This window comes from Tursiops truncatus, chromosome 12 (genome assembly GCF_011762595.2).
Source record: "Tursiops truncatus isolate mTurTru1 chromosome 12, mTurTru1.mat.Y, whole genome shotgun sequence".
NCBI lineage: Eukaryota > Metazoa > Chordata > Mammalia > Artiodactyla > Delphinidae > Tursiops > Tursiops truncatus.
This window is the reverse complement of record NC_047045.1, coordinates 16,154,283-16,176,241: the sequence shown is the minus strand read 5'-3', so window position 1 is coordinate 16,176,241 and position 21,959 is coordinate 16,154,283.

The window sequence follows — 21,959 nt, the reverse complement described above, 5'->3', positions numbered from 1 at the left end:
TGCCAGGCTCTCTTGATTTTTTTACCCATTTCTGCTGCCTCACCTTGCTTGCTTCTAATGCTTGCTCATCTTTCATATCCCAGGTTGTTTCTTTTCCTCTGGGAAATCATCCTCAACACCCCCAAGAGGTGCTGTGTAGCTTCCCCCAAAGCTGTTATTATAATTTTATTTTTTTGTGTGATTGTTTTAGTAATATCTGACTATTAGGATGTAAGATCTAATGAGGATGGGAACTGCTTGTTTTGTTAACTTAACACAGTGCCTCTCATACTGTTTGTTGAACAGTTGACAGTATTTGAAGGTATTTGTTGAATGATTAAAAATCATTAATTTAAATTCTTTAAAGCTGTGTTCAACTTTGCCACTTCCTGCATTCTAAGGGTATAGTAGTGAATACACAAAATAATAAACTTTTCAAAACTATTGGGATACTGAGTTAATATGATTGAGAGATCTATATTTATTGGGGGTGAGAAAATGATAACCTTTCAGCATGATGTTTCTCTAATGAAGAAGACATTTTATTTCCTCCAATGTCTTTTCATTGACTTTGAAGAAAACTGAATAAGATGTCAAATCACCATAACAGGTTGTATCTTACTTCAAATATATGACTTTCTACTTGCTAGAATGAATCCAGATTAGCGTTTCTGAATGACTAGACTTAAACGGTCATACCATTTTTTTTCACCTGTAGAAACAAATGATGCCTGATATATTGCCAAAGATATCTCATTTATCTTTAAACCTCTCATAAGCTGGAAAAGACACTAGAAATGCAATATATTTATATAATTCAGACAAGTAGAGTGGATTCCAGGAGTTCCAGCTATTTCCACCTCAAAGATTTCTGTCCCCCAACCTGCAGGCTCCTTCCCAGCTGCTCAGTTATTATGTTTGTACTCATTCTACATATGACCTCAAGGATTTAACAAAAGCCCTTCTGATAAGGACCCAAGTGTATATAAATAAATTCTATTTCTCCTGAAGTCATGTAGATCAACTACCCTATTATAACTTGAACAATACAAAATCAAGGATGACTGTTTTTTCCAATTTTACCTTTTAAGAACTCATTAGCAACACAAATTGGAGATCCCGGTAATTCTTCTCTTTGCTGGAGATTTTGTTTTTTTTTTTCTATAGATATCTTAGAATAAACAAGCATACCAAAAGCATCTCCTGGTTACTTTTTTAAAAAAAATGTAATGATTAAATGGACAGAGCAGTTGTTGATTCCAGGAGGGTACTGTTAATCAAAAGTAGTGTTTTCATTTAATTTTTAATATATTTATATCTCACCTGGTTTCACAAAAGATTTGGGGGTGTTTATTTATGTTCAAATTATTCAATCTTCCTAAACACACCCTAAAACTTAGTGGCTTAGAAGAAAAACTATCGTTGTTTTGCTCATGGATCTGCAGTTCGCCTAACGGGATGGTTTGATTTGCTTCTTATGGCATCAGCTGAGGATTATGTATATATTAGGGGAATATGTGTATATTAGGGACTGGAATATCTACTTCACATGGTTGGGAAGCTAGTACTGGCTGCTGACTAGGAAGACTGTAGACTTGGAGCTTTTGTTCCCCCCTACATGGTTTTGCTTAGGTTTCTTCACAGTATAGCATCTGAGTTCCAAGAATAAGTATCTTTTTTTTTTTTTTTTTTTTGCGGTATGTGGGTCTCTCACTGTTGTAGCCTCTCCTGTTGCGGAGCACAGGCTCCGGACGTGCAGGCTCCACGGCACGCGGGATCCTCCCAGACCGGGGCACGAACCCATGTCCCCTGCATCGGCAGGCGGACTCTCAACCACTGCGCCACCAGGGAAGCCCAAGAATAAATATCTTAAGAGAGCAAGTCAGATATGCATGGCATCTTTATAATCTAACATCAGATGTTACATGGAATCATTTTTGTCACATTCTGTTGAATAATAATTAAATCCCACCCAAGCTCATGGAATGGTGGCATGGATCCCATCTTTTGATGGGAGCAGTGTCAATGTCAAATCCTCAGAAGAACATATAGAGTGGAAAATGTTGTGTCTACCTTTGGAAAATACACACTTTCATCTTTGTCCACACAATTTATATCCCTCCCACATGAAAAATACAGCTATCACTCTCTCAAGAGTCTTGAAGTCTCATCACATTATGGCCTCCACTAGAAGTCCAACATGTCATCATGTAAATCAGAATTAGTCACAGATGAGAATTCTTAGGTACAGCTCCTTGGATAGTATTTTCTCAATCTAAAAATCCATAATCTAACAAGACAAGTTATTTGACCATCAACACTCTTTATACTATGGTGCAAAAGGATTGAATTACTGCTATAGACAAGTCCATTCCAAAAAGACAGAAAAATGATATGCACACAGCAGACATTGGTCCACAGCAATTCTGAAACCCATCTGGGTATCTGTTGCCACCTTCTTAAATATGGCTCACTCCTACTTCCTGAGGATTGTTTTCCCCAGTCTTTGGCTCTGCCCTTTGAGTTCCTGTTGCCATCCTGAGTCATCTTTCCTTTTCCATACAAAATAGGTCTTCTTTGTAGCTGAATAAATTTCTTACAATGCCTCATTCTTAGGGAATTTTAAGCTTCCTAGTCTTCAGTTCATTTTGTATTCTCCCTGTACTCTTCAGTCAGAATTGGCATAATTGTTTTTAAATCTGTGTTTCTTTTGTATAAATTTATAATTCACTCCATTAGAAAAAAATGGATTTCTTCCATACCTTAACCTCCTTGTGAAATTGCTGTATAATATCATTCTCATGATTTCTAAAATCTCATTATTAAATAGAGAGAATTTGTGATACATATTGAAGCTTCTTAGAGGACTTATTTGTGTGTCTGGAAGTTTCTATGAGGTATTGCCTTCAAATTTTCTGATGTCTTAACAGAGAATTTTATAGTCCAATCCTGGATTTGATCTTTGCTCTGAAGCAAAGATTTCTTAATTTGAGAATTGCTTGTCATACAGAATGGCTGAGAATGAGAAGTAGTTTTATTTTTGAACTCAGAAGCTCCCAGTATCTTATATTTTACAGCTTTTTTTAAAATTTAGTTCATTTCTCTTGTGCTTTATTCGTAGGTAGCAAGATCAAGTCAGAAGTCACTTTTTCTCCCCCACAAGGCACATTTCTTTTTTTTAAAATTTCTTTATTTTTAAAAAAATCTTTATTGGAGTATAATTGCTTTACAATGGTGTGTTAGTTTCTGCTGTATAACACAGTGAATCAGCTATATGTACACATGTATCCCTGTATCCCCTCCCTCTTGCATCTCCCTCCCACCCTCCCTATCCCACCCCTCAAGGTGGTCACAAAGCACCGAGCTGATCTCCCTGTGCTATGAGGCTGCTTCCCACCAGCTATCTGTTTTACATTTGGTAGTGTATATATGTCCATGCCACTCTCTCACTTCGTCCCAGCTTCCCCTTCCCCGTGTCCTCAAGTCCATTCTCTACATCTGCATCTTTAGTACATGACTCTTTTTTTTTTTTTAACAGCTTTCTTGGAGTATAATTGCTTCACAATAGTGTGTCAGCTTCTGCTGTATAACAAAGTGAATGAGCTATAGGTATACTTATATCCCCGTATCCTCTCCCTCTTGTGCCTCCCTCCCAGCCTCCCATTCTGCCCTTTTAATATTCTGCGGGATTCTCTCTTGCGATGTCACTGAGTTGGCTCCCTCCTTTCCACCTTACTGCAGGGACAGTATGGCCAGCCTTTCTACCTCCACACAACGTCACACTTTCCTGCTAGTACTAAAAGCATCCCTCTGGCTCTCCTTTAACATCTTACCATCAGCTTTCTCAAGTCTTTTTAGGCATCCATTCACACCATCCTCAAAGACTCTTAGTCTTTTCTTAACAGTATCCTCAAAGTCCTCCCAGCTTCCATGAATCTCTTGATCTCCAAGCCAAGACTGCAAATTTCTTTTCTTTTCTTTTTCGTCCTTGCACTTTTATTTGTTCTTATCAAAGTTGCCTTATTTTCTCAGGTCTGTTTCCATAATCTGTCAATCTTTTAAAAAAATAATTTATTTATTTTTTGGCTGTGTTGTGTCTTTGTTGCTGCATGTGGGCTTTCTCTAGTTGCGGCGAGAGTGGGCTACTCTTTGTTGTGGTGTGTAGGCTTCTCGTTGCAGTGGCATCACTTGTTGCGGAGCTAGGGCTCTAGGTGTGCAGGCTTCAGTAGTTGTGTCACATGGGCTCAGTAGTTGTGGCTCATGGGTTTTAGAGTGCAGGCTCAGTAGTTGTGGCACATGGGCTTAGTTGCTCCAAGGCATAGACCAGAGCTTGCACCTGTGTCCCCTGCATTGGCCGGCAGATTCTTAACCACTGCACCACCAGGGAAGCCCATAATTTGTCGTCTTCATGTAGACTAAAATCAATTTCAACATCTTCAAATTAGGCTCTTCTTCTCGAGACCAAAGCATTAGTTCTTTATTGGCTGAGCACCTGTAGTTTGGATGGGGCTGAGTTTTCCTTTTCCCCTACCTTATAATCAATCAGTGCTTAAAACTTTATTGCTTCTCAGAAGTATGCTTTGCTACCCAATACTGAACTAGATCTATCTTATCAGGATTATTCTGCTTTCAATGACTCTGTTAGAAAACCTGGGAAGTTGGATTGATACTATATGCTAGGTACTATTTTAGGTGCTGGAGATAAACAGGTAAATAAAGAAAATGTAGTGGGCATGAATCTCAATTTAGGGCTCTCCCTTTTAGCTTTTTACTTTCCTCAATTTTCTTGCTCAGTTTCCAGCCACTCTAGCAGGCAACATGAAACTCTGACCTCTAACTTCTCAACCAAATAAGACTACTGATTTCTGCCTGATCTTTACTCTCTGTGGAATACAGAAGACGATTATCTTCAGGTCAAAGCTGTTTTCATGTGGATCTCACTCACTGTATTTGCTTCTTTCAAGGGCCTTATCCATCCAGTTTCTGTCTGTGTTTGGTGCTATCTAGTTGCTTCAAGCTATAGTTGATTATATATATACATATATATATAATCAATAACTATTATATGTATAATTATATATATGTAATTATAACTATTAAATTATTATTAGGATCATCTGATACTAGGTACTCTGCCTTTACTAGAACTCCTATCTGTATTAATGTTTAAAAATAAAGTCTCATCAGTGACACTAACAGACCCATATTAATAAATTTAAATATCAACTACTTCACTTCTTGCAAGTATTGTGGTGAAGGAGTTGACAAGAAGCAAATTAGCCAATTTTCCAAATGTAGGAAGGAATAAAACGGGTTAATACCAATGAGATCCTTGGCCAACAGGCTAGTGATGTCAAGAGTGTAGATTCATTCATTAAAACACTGACTATAAATAGTTCTTTTAATTTATTGTCTCCGTTAGGGATTCCCCCCCTCTTGCCAAAAAAACATGTTTCTCTGACATTTGACTCATATTTTGCCAAGCCTGTTAATGAAAAATTTTGTCAAGAAGCATAGTTTTTCAAAATTCTTAAAATTCTCCAGGCAAGTTTTTATTTAAGATCTGTTTCCACAAGAATTGCATGATGCATATGAACATGAGTTTTGGGGTGGAGCCATAACTGATAAGAAATAAAAGAGTTCCTTTGCTATTTAGATATTGAGTTATTAACATACTTCTTGCAGTCAAAAGCAAATATCTAAACCAGAACTCACCATTACACTTAAAGAAAACTCCTTTTTTTATGATCTGTTTAAATGAAATTAGCACCCAGGTGAAAGATCTGTTGAGACTTCCATGTTCTGAAAGTTTAGCCCTGAAGTTTAATTTTCTCTTTATGAAGGATTGGAACTGTAGTTGAAGCACTAACTTTCTAGAAAGAGAGGTCCCTGAGACATGCCCAGATGGATGTTGGTGTATACATGCATAGGCCCATGTGGGAGGTGGATTTGGTGGATAAAAGTTAGCCATCAACTGAAGATATTATTTTTCATATTTTACATAAGACTGATGAAACTTCAGCTATTCATAGAAACATATGGATGAAGATGAATGTTGGGGCTATAACCATGTGTATGTGCCAATTTTTTATGCTATCAATGTTGATAAGATCACAATCTACGGGCACAAGACCAATATCTCATGGGAGGATAGAGAACTGAGATCTTCCTGAAAAAAAAATATAACATAACCCATAAGAAAGATTATTATGGTCAGACTTGGGGACTTCTTGTTCCACTTCTAGTTCTGTCACTAACTGGTAAATCATTCACATGGCAAATTTTAACATCTTTCAATACTTGAGGGTTTTTGGTTTTGTTTTCTTTTAATAAAAGGAGGAAATTAGAATGGAAGGCATCTAAAACCTACTTCATCTCTATAAATTTTTTGAGTGAAGAAACGTAAAATATTAAAAATAAATTGTCCCAGGAACTTTCTACCTTAGGTTTTTTGAGTATTGACAGCCACTGAGCAAAGATGAAACAAAACCAGGGATGATCAAAAGCTCGTGAGTCTTTACTTAACAGGGCCAAGTATTGCTTTTAGAGGGTTTTAACACTTATAAGGCTTGATTAATATCCTTAAGCATCTCAAAAATCTAAAAAGAAACATTTAAACATAATTATTCTTTAACACATCTATTACCTGGTCTAATCTTTCTAATTTTTGTTAACATGGCAAATCACCTATTGAGAGACACATTATTTTTTCTCATTTTAACACCACTGAAATCGAAATGGGCCAAATAATAAAAGATGTCTTAACATTGTATCATTGTTTATTTGCTGGTATTTTTTTTTCCTTCTTGGTGTTACATAAAATAATGATGCATCTTAAAAATCGATGGTATTGGGCTTCCCTGGTGGTGCACTGGTTGAGAATCTGCCAATGCAGGGGACATGGGCTCGAGCCCTAGTCCAGGAAGATCCCACATGCCGCAGAGCAACTAAGCCCGTGCTCCACAACTACTGAGCCTGCGTGCCACAACTACTGAAGACCGTGCACCTAGAGTCCGTGCTCCGCAACAAGTGAAGCCACTGCAATGAGAAGCCCACGCACTGCAACGAAAAGTAGCCCCCACTCACTGCAACTAGAGAAAGCCCACGTGCAGCAACAAAGACTCAAAACAGCCAAAATTAAATAAAATAATAAATAAATTTAGTAAAAAAAATCGTTGATATCTTAGATTAGGTGAAGTACAGCATATGCATCTACCTTGAAATCCACTTAAAAAAATTTTTTTTAAATGGATAATCTATAAAATGCCCAATAAATTCTCATTCAGATATTGATTATGAAAAACCTAGCAGATAGGCTCAGATCTGTGATACCTTGACCTTATGCTTCCCACCAGTGCCATCCAATGTCAAATGTCAGTGATGCCAGAAAGGAACAAATACCTCCATGATTCTGATTGGATCACTGAGTCCTTCTCAGAGTTTAATACTCAATGTTTTACCAAATGAGGTCCGAAAACCTTTATAACTGAAAAGCTGAAGTTAATATTTACAATAATTATAATGATTGTTATATATATAAATAAAAGAAATTAGTACTTCTGTAGAAGTTAGTAAACTGGTCAATGTGCCAGGCACAACTACTGTGATATTTTTTGTTTTATATTGCACAATAACCTTATGAAAGAAGTATTACTGATACCCCTACCTTACAAATAAGTGAACTGAAGCATAAACTGAGTAACTTATTTAAAGTCCCAGAGTGAAGAGTGGGGAGAGCAGAATTCAAAGCCAGACCTCTGCCCCTTAACACAGCGTGGTACTTTCTCCCAGAAACATACAGAGGAAAACAAATATAAGCGCTAAGATAATGGAACCGGTAGAAAATAATTAACTATTAGATTGTTTGCTCCAAGAGGGAATTAATTTCAAACAGATTATTCAATCAATAATCCCTCCTGATTTAAAAAATGAATTCAGCAGTGTGGAGATTAAGGGCAGATCCAAATGACACGGTAGGGTCAACCACTCATAGAAATCTATCCAACTGGAAAATTAATGGAAACAAACCTGTAGTTAATGAAGATGACATGTCCCTTAGAGCTGCCAGAAATGATATCCCAACTCTGAGTGCTCTAATGGAAAAAGTAAACAAAGGGCGAGGAGCCACCAACAAAACTCATGGCCTTATGTATGTCCTTAAAAGCCCTTTGCTTCCTGATGTTTCAGTGACTTTAGAGAAGTTTTCACTGAGATGGCATGAAATTGAAGGCAGGGAACTCAAATAGACTACTTTTTCTACTTGGCAGAGTGTCAAAAACAATTTCCAATGTCTTGTTTGTCTTAGTTTAAGATAGACTTTTTTAAAAGGTTTACACACTAAAAGATACAATGGGGCATCTTATGTTGCTATTGGTCAAATATACATGTTAGTTTCTATTTCTTTTAAAGGTATATTATTGTTATTTGGATTTGAAAAGAAAACCATAAAGCTCTTGATATTTGAAACTGCTAAAAATAACCAGGCTCCTTCTGTCAGATGACAGAAGGTCATATTTGTGACGCAAACCTTACAATTACATGCAATTCAAACTTTACAAATGGAAGGGTCGTTGAAATCAGTGATTACACTTTTATTTATGCAGAAATATTAACTAATATGTCAGGTAGTCTTCCCCAGTCTTTTTCAAACAAGTTGTTAAATATACTGAACCTTAACGTATAAATCCTTGGGATTTTAGCAAAAAGAATATTTTGTTGTTAGTATATTTAGCCATTTTCCGGGTTAAAATTTTTTTTTTTTGATTTGAGTGCGTAAAAGCTAAATTTTCTTTTTACTCACGAAGCCATTCCTGTTTCAGAAGGATTCCCCTTTAAAACTATTAATATATTTGATTTCCACTTAAAACCATAAAGGAATTCTAAAGATTTAAGAAAAGTCTAGACTCCAGCTAGGCTGAATGTATATGTTCTTAGGCTGCATTTAAATGTCTGAATTTATTCTGAAACACATTGTCATTAGAGAAATGTATTATAACAGTATGTCTATTTATTTCATTGTTTATTCACTATAGCTTCATGTGTGCACAGTATCATTCATATAGTGGACCATTACAGCATTCTGCAGAGTGTCAAAACAAATGAAATCCCTGTAGAATATTTTTTGACAGAGAGCAAAAGATTTTACATGGTCTTATGTTAAGGCAATGAATGAATGAATGAATGAATGTTCTGTCATTCCCATGTAAAAGTGAATTGCTTTTGATTTTCCTTATTGATATATTTTTTGAGAACTCATTTACCATGTTAATAACTGCATAAAGAGTTTCAGAAGCTGGGGATCATTCCAGTAAACATGACTTACCTTGTATGGCAACTGCAATTAGGGCTAGCATTATACAGACTTATGATAGTCTACCATCACTCACCATAATCAGTCTGGGTTTTGCAGATTTTAACAAAGAAATGGTAGAAATCATCCCCTCTACATTCTTTAAGATTTTGATAATCCCTCCTACAATTTTATTTTATCTTAACTGAGGGTTAGGAGAGGTTTTATATTTATAAATTCTGTATCCATTCATCTGTCGATGGACTCTTAGGTTGTTATTTCCATGTCTTGGCTATTGTAAATAATACTGCAGTGAAAATGAGGTTACAGGTATTTTTCCACATACTGATTTCACTTCCTTTGGTTATATATCCTGAAGTAAGATTGCTGGACCATATGGTAGCTCTATTTTTTTTTTTATTTTTTATTTTTATTTTTTTGCGGTACGCGGGCCTCTCACTGTTGCGGCCTCTCCCGTTGCGGAGCACAGGCTCTGGACGCGCAGGCTCAGCGGCCATGGCTCACGGGCCTAGCCGCTCCGCGGCATGTGGGATCTTCCCAGACCGGGGCACGAACCCGTGTCCCCTGCTTCGGCAGGCGGACTCTCAACCACTGCGCCACCAGGGAATCACTATTTTTAATTTTTTGAGGAAGCTCTATACTGTTTTTCATAATAGTTGTACCAATTTACATTCTTTCCCACAGTGCACTAGAATTCCCTTTTCTCTACATTCTCACTAGCACTTGTTAATGCTTGTCTTTTTCATGATAGCCATTCTGACAGGTGTGAGATGATATTTCATTGTGGTTTTGATTTGCATTTCCCTGATAATTAGTGATATTGAACATCTTTTCTTGTACCTGTTGGCCATTTGTATGTCTTTTTTGGAAAAATGTCTATTCAGATCCTCTGCTCATTTTTAAATTGGATTCTATTTATTTGGCTGATTGTTTCTTTTGCTGTGCAAAAACTTTTCAGTTTGATGTAGTCCCACTCGTTTATTTTTGCTTTTGTTGCTGTGCTTTTGTTGTCATATCCAAAAAATTGTCTCAAAGACCAATGTCAAGGAGCCTTCTTTCCTATGTTTTCTTTTTGAAGTTTTATGATTTTATATTTTAATCATTTTGAGGTAATTTTTGTGAGTGGTATAAGATAGAGGTTCAATTTCTTTCTTTTGCATGTGAATACCCATTTTCCCAAACACCATTTATTGAAAAGACTAACGTTTGAATGTTCTTGGCTCCCTTTCCAAATATTAGTTGACCTTCTTTGCATAGGTTTATTTCTAGGCTCTCTATTCTGTTCCATCGATCTATGTGTGGTATATCTCTCCATTTGTTTGTGTCGTCTTTGATTTTTTCATCAGGGTCTTATAGTTTTCTGAGTACAGGTCTTTTGCATCCTTAAGTAGGTTTATTCCTAGGTATTTGATTCTTTTTGTTGCAATGGTGAATGAGATTGTTTCCTTAATTCTCTTTCTAATCTTTCATTGTTAGTGTATAGGGATGCAAGAGATTTCTGTGTATTAATTTTGTATCCTGTGACTTTACTAAATTCATTGATTAGCTCTAGTAGTTTTTTTTTTCTGGTGGCATCTTTAGGATTTTCTATGTATAGTATCATGTCATCTACCAACAGTGACAGTTTTAGTTCTTCTTTTCCAATTTGGATTCCTTTTATTTCTTTTTCTTCTTTGATTGCTGTGGCTAGGACTTCCAAAACTATGTTGAATAATAGTGGTGGGAGTGGGCACCTTTGTCTTGTTCCTGATCTTCCAGGAAATGCTTTCATTTTTCACCATTGAGAATAATGTTTGCTGTGGGTTTGTCATATGTGGCCTTTATTATGTTGAGGTAGGTTGCCTCTATGCCCACATTCTGGAGAGTTTTTTTCATAAATAGGTGTTGAATTTTTTTGAAAGCTTTTTCTGCGTCTATTGAGATGATCATATGTTTTTTATCCTTCCATTTGTTAATATGGTGTATCACACTGATTGATTTGCATATATTGAAGAATCCCTGCATCCCTGGGATAAATCCCACTGCATCATGATGTATGATCCATCTAATGTGTTGTTAGTTTCATTTTGCTAGTATTTTGTTGAGGATTTTTGGTCTATGTTCATCAATGATATTGGCCTATAATTTCTTTCTTTGTGACATCTTTGTCTGATTTTGGTTTCAGGGTGATGGTGGCCTTATAGAATGAGTTTGGGAGTGTTCCTCCTTCTGCAATTTTTTGGAAGAGTTTGAGAAGGACAGGTGCTACCTCTTCTCTAAATGTTTGGTAAATTCACCTGTGAAGACATCTAGTCCTGAACAGTTTTGCAGTTTCAACTTCAGTGCTTGTGACTGGTCTGTTCATATTTTCTATTTATTCCTGGTTCAGTCTTGGGAGATTGTACCTTTCTAAGAATGTGTCCATTTCTTCCAGGTTGTCCATTTTATTGGCATAGAGTTGCTTGTAGTAGTCTCTTATGATCTTTTGTATTTCTGTGGTGTCCATTGTAACTTCTCCTTTTTCATTTCTAAGTTTTTGAATTTGAGTCCTCTCCCTTTTTTTCCTTGATGAGTCTAGGTAAAGGTTTATCAGTTTTGTTTATCTTTTCAAAGACCAAGCTTTTCGTTTCATTGATCTTTGCTATTATTTCCTTCATTTCTTTTTCATTTATTTCTTATCTGATCTTTATGATTTCTTTCCTTCTACTAACTTTAGGTTTTGTTTGTTCTTCTTTATCTAGTTGCTTTTGGTGTAAGGTTAGGTTGTTTATTTGAGCTTTTTCTTGTTTCTTGATGTAGAATTGTATTGCTATAAACTTCCCTCTAAGACCTGCTTTTGCTGCATCCCGTAGGCTTTGGGTCGACACTTTGTAGATACTCATTTTCAGTCAAGGAATAAAGCTTTAGTTAGCTTAACAGTTGCTTTTGGATTTAAATTATGTACTGAAAGATAATACACTGATTTAATAAATGAAAATTTCTTCAGTCATAAATTATTCTATCATTTTTAGAAAATTGATACCTTTTAAGTGTACTTTTTATCTGTAAGTGTGGACTTGGTCAAATATTATTTGAAAAATAAGTTTTATGTAAGTTAAAAAATTCAATTCTTTTTTCAGTTCTATGAAATAGTTTTTCTCTGATTTAATTTCCTTTTCAAATGCTTGAAAAATTATCAAGGTAACATGTACATAATTTAAAATTAAAAGAGCACATCAGATTCATAATGAAAAACAGCTTTTCAGTGTTTATTTCATGACTCATAAGACCAATTTCTTAGAGGTAGCCCATTTCAAATAATTTAACTCTTCATTCTAGAATTTCTATCCATAAAATGCCTGTAATGGTATTTTTGATCCATAGATTATTTATTATTGGGTTATACATTAGCCAATATTATCTATTGCTTTTTCATTATGTAAATAGTTTTTATTTCCATTTCTTCATGGAGTTTTATACCTACCATTTTAATTTGCTAGGTTGTATTTATAGCTAGGGCCATACTATTCACTTTGATAGCCTCTGATATAATTTTCCACTAGTGGAACCTCTCAGTTCCATTGTCCCTCCCACACAGCCTGCCTCCTGAGCCCTTGATGTTGGTACTCTTTCTCAGTTTTGATTTGCTTCATAGCTATGAGGTCCTGGAATTTGCTTTCACTATTATCCTAAGTATTATTCATCTTTTTCTTTCAGTGCCTATGTTTTGGATCATACCTTTTTCTTCCTTGGTGTATTCTATTTTTTTTTTTTTTTTTTTTTTTTTTTTTTGGAATACAATCTCAATGGGTTTCCCAGGGAAGTTGCATGGGAGGAAAATTTTTGTAATACATGAAAATAATCTCCTCCCTCTTGATAAATTTTTTGGGTGGCTATAGGCTCCTAGCTTGAAAATAAACTTTACTCTAAATTCTGAGGGCATTTGCCTCATTGTTTCCTGGATGTCTTCTGTTGATCTTGAGAAACACGATGCCATTCTGATGTCTGATCTTCTATATAGGACATGTTTTTTTCACCCATTCTTTGGCCTTTCTGCATATTTCCTAGTGGTGTGATTTGATAATGATCCCTTATACAGAATTTCTACTCATCTCTTTTCATCTCATATATCACCCTTTTCTGAGGAAATAAGTGTCTTCAATGTTTAAATCTATCCAGGGTTCTGTAGCATACATAGGCTTGCTGCTTGGTAATATTCCCTCTGCAGTCACTTGGAATTTGTTTGCTCAGTTGGGTAAAAATCTCACCAGATTTCTATTGCTCCCAAATTATTCATGCATCTTGTCCTTTATTTTGCTTTTCGTCCTTGTACAATTATAACTTTTTCTCATTTAAGTGAACCTCAGTAAGGGAGAAGACGTAAATGTATGACTTCAAACTGCTACTTTCAATTCCAAGTTTATTAATCACCTTTAAATGTATTTTACTAATATAGATGTTATTATAGGAAGTTCAATTAAGTTATTTTTCATATCTCCTGTTAATAATTATTTTTCTGTTTTTCATTTTACCTTTGTCTTAAACAAATAAATTGACTCCAAGTTTGGGCCTTTCATAGGTAAACAATATACTTATTAACATATATGATAGCAATCATTAATCTGGTAAGATCAAGCAATTAAGTTACTTTGAAAAACAAATTATTGTAGAAAATTGAAGTTTACATTTCAACTTATTGAAAATCGGTTCACTATTTTTGGGTGAAAATCTTCCTAAATACAGTGCTTACTTTCTATCTTAAACTGGATCACATATACTAAATATTCTTTCAGCTACTGTCAATAATCTTTATTTTTGATATATAAAAATTATATATAATAAAAATTATATAATAAATTATATATATATAATTCAATAGCAAGAGTAATTCAGGTGCAGTTGAGATATGCAGGGAAGCTTGTTATGAAAGTATTACCAGATCACCATTAAGTTGATATTTTTCCTCTTGTCTTTGCTATCTACTTCTATAGTGATCATCTGATTTTCACCCTTTAGGCTCCTTTTTTAATCCCTTACTGTTTACTGGAGTCTATCAACTAAGGAAAAATCAAATAACAGATTTTTAAGTAAAGACATATATTTTGCTCACAATTGAAGCCTGTTATTCTTGGACTAAGGGCTCATGTTTAAATAAAATAATAAGCTGTATAATAGATGTTGTCCTCAGAGATTTTTTTCCCCATTTTTCTGGGTTCCCAGATGGGTTTTGACTGCTTTTTAACAGGGTTTACCTTCAGCTCTATTTCTTATCTGGATATTGTAATTATCAATACATCCTCATTGAATTAAAGTTGAATTATGATAAGATTTCTCTTAGTGATAAAATAAAACATTAAAATAATTTTAATAATTTATAGAGCACTTACTACGAAATATTAGTTAAAAGCACAGACTTTGAGTTAGATGTCTGTCTCAGCTCCATGTCTCACTGGCTGTGTGGTTTATTGCAAGACATTTAACCTTTCTAAATTTTGGTTTCCTCATTTTTAAAAACACAGGATTTTAGTAAAGATCAAATCAAATAGCCCACAGCAAACTGCCTCATGTGTAGTAGTATCTCCAAAATCATCAGCTGTTATTTTATTGTTGTTTTATACCAAGAATCAAACTAGGTGTTGGTGATGAATAAAACAGTGTCAGCCAATGCCTTAATGGGATCTTTCTTCTGCATTTCATGATAATGATATTTAATCAGAGTCTCTGGTAGTATAAGAGATGATTAATCCTAGGACAGAGGTGGTAGATGCAAGCGGCTTGCATACAGACTGATCTCGATTTGGCATTAATATTTATGCCCATAACTAAATGTAAAATTTAATTAGTTAATGCTGTGTGTACTAACCATGATTTGTTATTTGAAAATTATCTATATATACAGAAATTTGATTTCATGTACACACTTTATGAAAAATATATCAAGTTTAAATGTTTACTATAATTATCTCTGGCTTCGCATCGTATCTTTTGAGAGCTGTCTCTTTGGGGGAATGTTTTGAATAACATGAAGGAATTCTATTTTTAGAATAGAATTCAAGAGGTAATTCCTCTTTCTGAGGAGGAATTCAAGAGGTATCTCCTCTTTCTGAGGAGAAAGCCAGGTAGCAACTTTTAGTATGGATTCTGCTTTTTCTCTGAGATACAGATTTTGTTTTCTTTTCTAACAGAATGTTAGAGTTGCCAATTTCTCCTTCTCATCCCAAGTCTCCTGGATGTGGGTGTCCAAATTAGTCTCTAGGATCCTACAATGAAATTGGTGCAAACCTTTTTTTGTTGCGATGAATCATAACAATCTAGAGCTTACTGGTAATATCTAAACAAAACCATGTTATTTAAATAATGTGAAATTATTCCTTACATCTCTTCCTCTGCAAGTAAACATGTCCAAAATTTCTGCATAGTTTTCTACATGGTATTGATACAAGCAATTCAGTGAACTGGGAGCTTTAAGAAACTTAGATTAATGATACCACATTTTGACGACCAGATAATTGATTAATTTAATTGTCACTTTTTTATAACATATTTTTGTGGCATTACCTAGACAGAAACCTAATAGAAACAATCATATTTTTTATTTATCGGACATTTTAATAGACTTTTACAACAGAAGAACATTTCTTTGCAAATGCAAGTTATCATTACTTTCCATGTCTAAAACAGTATATGATTTAGGATTAAATCAAATAAGCAGGATTTTACCAAATAACCCAGGACTTATATGAGAATTAACACATATAATAAAAACTGGAGAATTTGTTTAAATGTTCTAAATTTGGGTCATTTCCCATCTAGAGAAATAACATATTAGTTCATATAATAAAAAGGAACACAAAAATAATACTTAGTGAGATGGGAGTCAGAGACCCACAATAGACAGAAATCTGTGAACAAACATACATACAAACAGGAATGTAAAATAATACTAATGGGGAAAAAAGTAAACAATATGTAAATACTAAGGAGGAATATGTAAAACTGTTACAAGTTTCCCCTTATATTATCTTCAACATTTTTGACACAGCTGATGTTTTGTCAAGTTTTCACAAGTAGTGAATTTTCCCTAATAGCAAGTAAGGATTATACAAACTATATTTCTTATTTGTTGAAACTTTTAAAAAGTTGCAATGTTAAAATAATTGCTGTATGCAAAAGTCAGTGAAGTAAATTTAAAGGTCATTTGTTGAACTATCTTATTTTATGGATGAGCAAACAAACCAGCTGGGTTAATTGAAGACGTGGAGATCATCATGTGAGTTACTGGCTGATCTGGAGACGGAACATATGTGCTCAAGCTTTGCTGCCTGCATCACCCTGTAGCCACATTACAGCAAAATGCTTCCATCTATCTGTGCTTCTTCAACAAACTTTTAAAATCTCTTTCCTTCTCTACCAACCTATTTCCTTCAATCAATAGCAAAACATATTAAAGAAGTCATGTGTACCACCTGTCTCTCCACTAGGGTGAATGAAACTCGGAGCGTGTGCAAGACTAGTCACTACAGTACACAATAAATAAATAAATTAATTAATTTTAAAAAATGAGCACTTCCACTTACATTTACTTTTATTATAAGAAAACAAAGAATTAAATTTCCTGAAAAATTTATGTCAAATATCACAGTCAGATATTTTGGAGGACAATCCCTCTTAGTTTGTTCAGAGTAATTTTAGTTTGTTCCTGTCCTCTTTCACTTTCATAATTGGTCCAGTTTGGACAATAAGTTATATGGTCCACATATAATTTGCATCTGTGGGTATATAAAAAGACTGATAGACCAGTGGGAGTTTGAGAGCCTGGAAGTGTCCACTTGATCACTGTTTCTCATTTGAGCATATCAGTGTATTTCAACACATTATTATTAATGAAACATAACAAAAATGGCAAGTGGCTGAAAAATATTACTACCAAAAAAAAGTCTGTAGTTCTACATTTGCAATCATAATGTAAACATGAAGAAACCCCCAGAAAATGTCAGAGGGGATACTTTCAACCTTAAAACGACTAAAGCCATTTGTCAGCCCCACTATATGATGAAAGCTGAAAAGAAATAAACCAGGGAAATTATTAAGATTTCTTGAAATGTTAATTTACATCATTATTATTAATTTTGAATCTTGCCCTAGGAATTTATATTAACAATTTGAGGTATAAACTGTCATGATTGGCAAGATATTTAAAATTAAAAATCCATAAAATAAACTTATCTTCCAATTGTTTTGCAAAAATGTTTAGCAAGTCAATGCTTAACCCAAGTATTTTACAAATATCACAAATTTCATTAAGCTTTAGAATAGTAATAAATAGTTAGCATTTTTGAACACTTATTATTTCCCAGGGAATGTTTGAATATTTAGCATATATTAACTCATTTGGTCTTTAAAACAACTCTAGAGGGTAGAAATGACTATTATCCATGCTTTAACTGATGATGAAACTGAATAACAAAGATTTTTAAATAACTTTCCCAAGGCCCACAGATATTCTTTGTTGAAGGCAGTCTGGGGGATTTTTTAAAAAATTATATTATTAGTGTAATATTTTAATATAATTCAAATAAAAGCATTTATAGTATAAGACATTTCAGATTGACTGTGTTTTTGGTCCATAAAAATGAAAAATAAGAACAACCACCTCTATTTTTGAAGTTTAATCTCCAGATTTATTTGCAGACATATGAAATAAACATATCTAAGTTTTTTCATTGCAGCATTGTTAGTAATGGCAACATTTGGAAATAACCCTAATGTTCATTATTTGAAGATTAAACAAATTACAGCAAAAATATTTTTTAAAAGTCAGCTATACAAAAGAATTAGGACATGTCCTATACAACTATATTAAGTGGTGAAAAGCAAGATACAAACAATGTGTATAGTAGACTGCCTTTTTTATAAAATATGGAAATAATTTATATTTATATTGGTATGTACTTTCATAAAGACATTATGGAAGTTTTAAAAAAAGGGAGGGAAAGGGAGGAATTAATAAGTGTTTACTTTGGGCAGCCTTGAAGTACAGGGCTGGTAGGCTAGGGAACTGGGATGAAAGGGAGATTTTTCACTTTATATTTTTGGCTTATTAACTATGGTCTTATATTGCCTACCAAAATTAAATTAGCTTAAAATTTAAAAGGCTATTAAACTACTGTATCACAACTGATCATGTTGGCAAAGAGAGGTAAACACATTTCAGAAAATAAATAGCTATGGTAGAAAATTAATAATGAGACATATGGGATGTAAATGACATTTTTCCTGTTCAAGTGGCTCAAGTGTCAGGACCCCTGAAGGCAAAGTAGAGGAATGGAATGTGTCTTGTCACAAAGCAACAGATTTAGCTAGATTTTTTTGACAAAAGGTAATAACAGTGGAAGAATCAAACTCTTTCCTTTTAAGTTCATTTTTCATGTGATGATAATGACTACTCTAAAATTAAGTAAAAATAGTTCTGTTTGTAAGATAGTATGATCTCGAAATGACCAAAATGATACTTAGTGTTAATTTGGAGCAAAAGGGATTTCGAATGAGTTGCAGAATTTTTCCTGGCATATTAGGATCTACCTTGTCAGTGTTAATTATAAAGGGAGCTTACATCAACTCTGAAAATAATCACGGACTTCACAAAACATGTTATTATATTTCTGAAAAGATTCCAAAATGAATGCAAGTTATACGTCTCCCAATGATTCCAATGAAAAAGGAGCATCACTATTCTAAGAGTGTTCACATATTGGTTAAGGGTAAATTGTTAGTGTGGACAAACTCTTTGTTTAGGAAAAGCATTTAAAAATTATTTTCTTCTAATGTGTCTTTGAAACTGTAATAATGTCCTAGAGGGATTCCTTGGTATAATAAAAATCAGCTTTAATTTTAGCTTAAATTTAATTTTAATTTAATCTAAGGAGGAAGTGTATCACCTGAACGAAAATCTGGGCAAATTCCATGAACTCTTTGCTTTCTCTTAGGCCATAAGATGGCCTTAAAAGGTACTATTGGTTAAAAAATTCAGATGCCCAGTTCCATTATTAATAAAAACTTGAAAATTCACTTAAACATATTCTTTTAATCTCAATTTATGGATAACTGAAGTGGAAAAGGGACATATTGGGCATCTTCTTATTTTCCCTGCTTGGGTTTCTATCTGTTCTTCTTCACTGTGTTAACTGTGGGTGAAGGGGTGGAGGAAGAGTGGTCTCAGGAGAGGCCTCATTGACCAGCACCACCCAAGATGGCATGGCTCACCCACCTAGCCCCGGGCAACAATCTGAAATTGCTGCTTCTTCTCATGAGTATCTCCATGGTCTCTTGAAAAGGTTCACTCTTTCTGGGCATCTTTTAACTGCAGGTCCCTGTTTTGATCTGGACAAATGGATCTTCTTCAGTTCGGTATTTATAGCCTTGTTCTCAGCCTCTGGAAACACAGAGCTCTTCCTCCAGCATTAGTTCAGTGTTTCCCTCCACGTATCCTCTGGATAACATCTAAAAGTAACTCATTCCAGCTTGCTGTTGCTGGTAGCCCATGTAAGACATTGGGAAATATTCAAATTTGCTCCAACAAATTCTGGGAGACTCCCAGGGCAGCACTCTTTCTGTGTTCGCCATCAGAGGATCCAGTCAGTCTCTGGCCCTTTCAACTTCAGACTGTGTTCACCACGTCTACAAAATTATGAGGCCATATGTTAAGCTCTCTGACTGGTTGCACTAAGTCCCATTGAAGCCCCCTTTTGTAGGCTGATGAGAGGAGAAGCATTTCCTATATTACCTCTTAGAATGGATGTGTTAGGGGACCATTGACCAAAACCACCCCCCCGGCCAGGTATAATAATAACTGCTTGTATGAGTGGTCTCACAACAGGAGGTTCCAATAAGGAATATGGTGCTGCCACTGAAAACCAACCGGGAGAATTCGGGAGGGGCCAAAAGGCAAGAGGAGATGCCAGCTTGTAATATATCCTGCCAACCTCCCAGAAACCCTCACACTGGAATCCGTCTTGGCTGAGAGATGCACCTGCCACCAGGAAGGACCCTGACTCAGACCAAATATGGGCACGAGCAAGATGATTGGCCAGAGACACCAGAAAGCTAATCCCACTAGCATAAACCCTGAGATTAAGAGCCATGGCAGAGCAGTTCTCTTGGGTTCCCTTACCCCTCTGCTCTCTGCCAGAGTGCCCCTTCCCAATAAAGTCTTTTGCTTTGTCAGTACGTGTGTCTCCTCAGACAATTCATTCCCAAGTGTTAGACAAGAGCCTGCCTTCCAGTAACATAAGAGGTGAGTGGTAGGGTAAAAAAACTTACCAACTCTCTCCAAAATCTTCTCCTAAATTCCAATTATGTTCTCGTTCTCTCCAAACCTCCTATATAGGCTGAAGGCGGTGGTCAGCAATGTTTCACATACCTAGTTGCTTCCATCATTTTTACCAAGTCTTGCATGATGGCCTCCCTTTCAACTCTTTTCTATTGCCATGGAGCCTAAACTGAAAATGAGGCAATCATAGTTCTATTTTTATATCCTGTCACCCTTGCTAAGCTTAAGGGCATGCAAATCAAACACACAGAGCTCTGATTTTGGTTAATGACTGGAATTTCACAGGGTAACCTTGAGAAGACAGCGTGTTCCACCATAATTCCAGATATTTCTGGTATGTTTTATAGGAATATTTGTGTGATATATTTTTTATCTGTTGCTAATAAATTATAAAATAATATATAAATAAATATTTTAACATATAAAATAGAGATATTTAAAGTGAAGTAACACATTTTACTTCTGTAATTAGAAGAGCATTACTGTATAGGAAAATAAGATAATGTAGCTTTTAAAGTATTTATCTGAAATCCATTCAAATTATTTTAGTGGGATTTAGTTAGATTATCCACCTGTAAGAGACCACTAAGTGTTATTCTGAACACAAATGAAAGATTGGCTCCTTGCCAGCCTTCTTGACTGACGTTGATGGAATGATAAAACAGTCAGCATCTGCCTGTTCTTCTATAGGACATTGTTACCATTGCATCTGGGTCACAATCCCTTGGAGTTTATTATCACTGTTTCTAATCCTAGGTAAAGACTCCTGACAGCACCAGAGTAGTTCAAACATTTTAGACTTTTCTACTGTGAGATAAAGGATTAATGTCAGGTAAGGATACATTTTCCAAGGTACCTTAGGGATTGGTTAGTTGGACAAGTTGTGCCTGTAAAAAGAGAAAGTTAGAAGTACTGTAATGAAAACCATTTGGGCAGATACTGGATTGAATGCCAGATTCAGGACTTCAAAGAAATGCAAATCAGCCAAGCCTGAAGCTTCATTGTAAAATAAATGCTGCTTTGGGGAAAGCCCAGTCCTCTAAAGAGAGAAGAGAATGGAGAGCGCTGAGCATAGACCTACCACTTAGGTTTTTTCCTAGGTCCATCCTCTTCCTACTCTCACGTCTTTTTGATCCTCCTTATTACTCAGCATGAAATTTATCTTTATTATACATTTCTTTTTATGAATTTAACCATATTAATGTTTTCTCTAAACCCACCACATGCATTCCTAAACTTCTTCTATGCTTAACAAATCATACACTGATATATAATCTCTGAAGAATTTAAGAATAGGCAAGAATTTAAGACCCTGCCCTTTGACAAGCTTGGTCACTTCCACATTTGATGAGATAGATAAACTGGATAGGGTTCTTAACCTAC